The following is a 4158-nucleotide window of genomic DNA, read 5'->3' as shown; positions in this document are numbered from 1 at the left end:
TATTTTCTAATCCAGTTTTCCACCCTTGATAGGTCGAAATTGCATATTGGTTTGGTAAATATTTTTGTAATGTAATATTTGTTGTGCCATTTTTGAACTAATTTGGCTTTATATGTAAGTGTAGGTTTACATGTGTTTTTTTTTTTTATGTAAATTTAGTGGTGTCTGTGTGGTCTCCAATTTTTAATGTGACCTTTTAGCAAATTTAGAGTTCAGCAATCTAAACACAATTGGAGCACAGCAAAAATGGAAAGAGCAGGCAGGCAAGGAGGCAGGATAGGATAGGATGGCTGTTGATTGCCACTTAAGCCAACTAATGGCATTAGTGGAGCAAAAGTCCCAACAATAGGTGTCGAGTCACACTGGACTGTCTGGCCGTGTCCTTCTCGTGTGACTCTTCACAGTTGCTGTGCTGATTGTGCTCGCTCTGTTTTTGGAATACTGTATTAGAGAGTTGCACCGGTCCTGGAGGTACTGCAATACCAGGTCGATGCGTGGAGTGGACAGAGCAAGCTCTTCTTCATTCTCCCTGTTCTAAAAATCCATTTAATATATGGTCCCCAGATAGGGGACGTATCAGATATTAAACTGATAAGAACAGATTTTTTTTTTTTTATTAAGAAATTCAAGTCAAAACCCTCAGCTCAGCCAAAGGGCAAACTTGTATTCATCATCATAAAAAAGTGTGAAATTAAAACATTTTACCCAAATAGTTAAACCACAAAAAAACCAAAACTAACATACAAAAGAAACTAGACAAAAATATGAGTTCTCTCCCATCCTCCCAAACCAAAACATGTGATAGCTCTCAGTCAAGGTCAAGAAGAATATTCCACATTGGAATATTCCACAAACTTTTTGCCTTTTTCCGTCCTTTCCGCTTCTTATCCCTCAAATAAAAAGGAATCATTTCTGCTATTGCCAGTTTGCAGACGTCAATTTTATCCAGTTCATCCTTTTTAAAAAGCCATATATTCCTACTTTTCCAGATAGCCACTTTAATACAATTAATGGCAATCCAAAAAACCTCTGCACATATATAACTCCACATATTTTCCATATCTGTTGGGCGAAAGCACAGTTCCAGAGCACGTGCAGGACAGTCTCTGCATTGCCACATCCTGCTCTAGGACATCTGGGATTCCTCCCCATCCTCCTGTCATATTGAAAAGCCCTCGTGGGTACACATTCGTGAACTATCTGCCATGCTAGATCTTTCAAATCATTCGATAGGGCTGGAGTATTTACCTTTTCCCAAATATCCGCCGACATTTTCTCCGAATAATTCTGCACCCTACACATCAGTCCTTCAGCTTGCTTTTCTCGTTTAATTTTCCTTTGATCCAGCAAGATGTCCAGCTCGTATCTCTCTAGATCAAAGGGCTGGATTGTTTTCTGAACGATGACATAATGAACAGGAGGTGTCAAACACCGCGGTCTATTTTCTTTCCTGTCCACCCATCTCTCCTCTGAAAACGATAGCCGATCGTGTATCTCAAGAAAAAAGACCAATCACAATCTTCAGTTCTTGTTTTCCTTAAACAATTTGCGAAAAAAAAGGATCCACAAATGCTCCTTCAAATCAGGAACACCTTTACCTCCTTTCTCTAACGCTCTCTGCATAATATTTCTTTTCAGTTTTTCAGCCTTCGAACCCCAAAAAAAAATGAACATCAATCTGGTCAACCGTTATATTATTCTTTCATTTGGTGGGTACACTAGACCTAAAAAGGTCATTACTAGTAAAAGGACACTCTTTATGATCAAAACTTTTCCTGTTATTGACAATTTCCTTAAATTCCAGAATTCAACTTTCTTCTGCATTTTTCCAGGGCATTTTTCCCAGCTGAGCCTGCCATCATTAATTTCATCAAAGAACACGCCCAATATTTTTAAGGCCTCCCTTTGTGTTTGAATGGTTACCTCTTCATGTTCCCAATCTCCAATGAGTAAGCATCCACACTTCCCTAAATTAAGACTAAAACCAGACCCTGTACAGAATATCTCCGTTCTCCAGATAGCTGTTTTTATCGATCTGCCAGATTCACAAAGTATTGTAACATCATCCATATATGCTATGGTTTGATCTCCTTGCCACCACTTCCAGGCAACGGGATGCCTCTGATCACCTTATCTGACCTAAGGCTCATCAACAAGGGCTCTAGCGCACAAATAAATAGAATGGGCGACAAAGGGCATCCTTGCTTGACTCCCGACAACAACAGAATATCTTCAGTGAAATTGCCATTCACACATATCCTGCTCGTCCCTCCTTCATACATGCCCTGAAATCTCTTCACCATTCCTTCAGTCAATCCCATCTTCTTCAACCCCGCCCACAACCATACATGAGACACACGATCATAAGCCTTCTGAAAGTCTAAGGACATCAGGGACATTTTTTGCCTTCTGCTGGATTGCCACCAAATAGTATCCTTTAAAATATTCAGATGATCAGGAATACTTCATCCAGGAATCCCACAAACTTGGTCTCGATGTATGAGTTTCCCAAGTATCTTCTTCAATCTTTTCACCAGAAGTTTAGCATAAACTTTATAATCAGAGTTCAACAAGGTTATAGGCCTCCAATTATCCAAATTCTCCAAATCTCCTTTCTTTGGTAACAAAGTCATCATCCGACCATCCTCGAAAACTTCGGACAGCACATTTACAAAATCTTCCCCCATAACTACCCAGAATTTCTGATATAAATCCACAGGTATGCCATCTTGACTTGGTGTTTTATGCTTCTGGCATTTTTTCAAAGCTGTCAAGACTTCATCAGTAGTAATATCTTGCTCTAAAACATCCCGATCTGCACTGTCAAGGGACAATCTGTTTCTAACAAATTCAAATGTTCAGCCATCATAGTAGGATCAATCCATTTAACATTAAACAGCTTGCTGTAATAGTCTTTAGTCGCATGTAGCATCCCCTTTTTATCTGTGAAACCATGTAACTTTTTTATAGTCTGTTTACAAGATAACCCCTTTCGGAAAAAGAATCTAGAACACGTTTCATCCTTTTCCAACTTTTCCACTTTAGCTCTATTGATAATGGTTTTCCCCTTCTCCAAAATAGCTTTAGCCAAATCCTGCTTTGCTTTTGCTAATTTACTGTCCACTGCGACCCCACATTCTTTCATAGTTACAAGTGCTTGAACATGCATATACAGCACTTTATATTCCCTTTTCCGTCTCAAGCCTTCCCTTTTCCAAAGGGACATGAAGAATCTTTTTAATTCTTTCTTCACCATTTCCCACCAATCACGTTTAGTATCAAACAAACTTTGTTTTAATTTTAAAACTGCATATTTCCGCAGAAACTCTTCCTCCAAAGTTACCCCCTGAAATAACCTTGTGTTTAATCTCCAAACTCCTGGGCCTCGTTCAGTTCTAGTTATTTCTATTTTTCCTTTGATAAGCTTATGATCTGAAAAAGCATTATCCTCCAGAAACATGCCATCCATCTCCAGTTCTTTATCAATGAGCAAGTAATCAATTCTAGATTGGCACCCACTACTAGACCAGGTGTAACCAGGGTCTCCGTCTCGTTAGCCTCCAACCATATTTCAAGTGACAATCTTGTATGAAGTCATATAACATTTTAGAAGTTTATGTTATAAGTTCATGCAACCGAACAGTAGAATCTCTCAATTCACCTTTCACCACACAGTTAAAATCACCAATTACTATTATCAGTTCGGATCCAGGTATAAAAAATGTAATTGTGTCCAAAAAAACTGTGCGCTCCTGTTTCTTCACATGGGCATACACAGAACTCGTAAGGCTTTCCCACCAAATTCAAAAGTGGCCAATAAAGCCCTGCCAGGTATCAAGTCTTGAAAAGAAATCAAGTTCAAAGCTCCTGGCCTGAATAGAATGCCAATTCCTGAGGCCTTATTTTCATTATCCCCTGACCAGAGAGACTGACCGTATACCCATTCTTTAGTTAAAAACTTATATTTAGGATGATAATCTTATCCCACTTTCTTAGAAGCAAACAATAGCACAGTCTGTGAAAGAAAAAAAAAATCATGGATTATAGCTCTCCTTACTGATGACTTTAAACTCCTAACATTTAAGGAGCAAATTCGTAAACATGCCATCTATGTTATGGAGAAGGGTCATTTTCCAACAAATTTAAAGCTCCAAAGTA

At 38.7% G+C, this 4158-nt stretch overlaps 1 non-coding gene across 1 annotated transcript; it reads right to left on the bottom strand.

Annotated features, from left to right (window-relative positions):
- Nucleotides 1–449: 449 nt before the first annotated feature.
- LOC140330272 (U2 spliceosomal RNA) lies at nt 450–630 on the bottom strand. The gene has a single exon (XR_011920730.1). It is a non-coding gene; the product is annotated as a U2 spliceosomal RNA (small nuclear RNA).
- Between the last annotated feature and the right edge of the window lie 3528 nt (nt 631–4158).

This window comes from Pyxicephalus adspersus, chromosome 4 (genome assembly GCF_032062135.1).
Source record: "Pyxicephalus adspersus chromosome 4, UCB_Pads_2.0, whole genome shotgun sequence".
NCBI classification, from domain to species: domain Eukaryota; kingdom Metazoa; phylum Chordata; class Amphibia; order Anura; family Pyxicephalidae; genus Pyxicephalus; species Pyxicephalus adspersus.
Note: the sequence above shows the minus strand (reverse complement) of the source record. Positions and strands in the feature narration are given on the sequence as shown.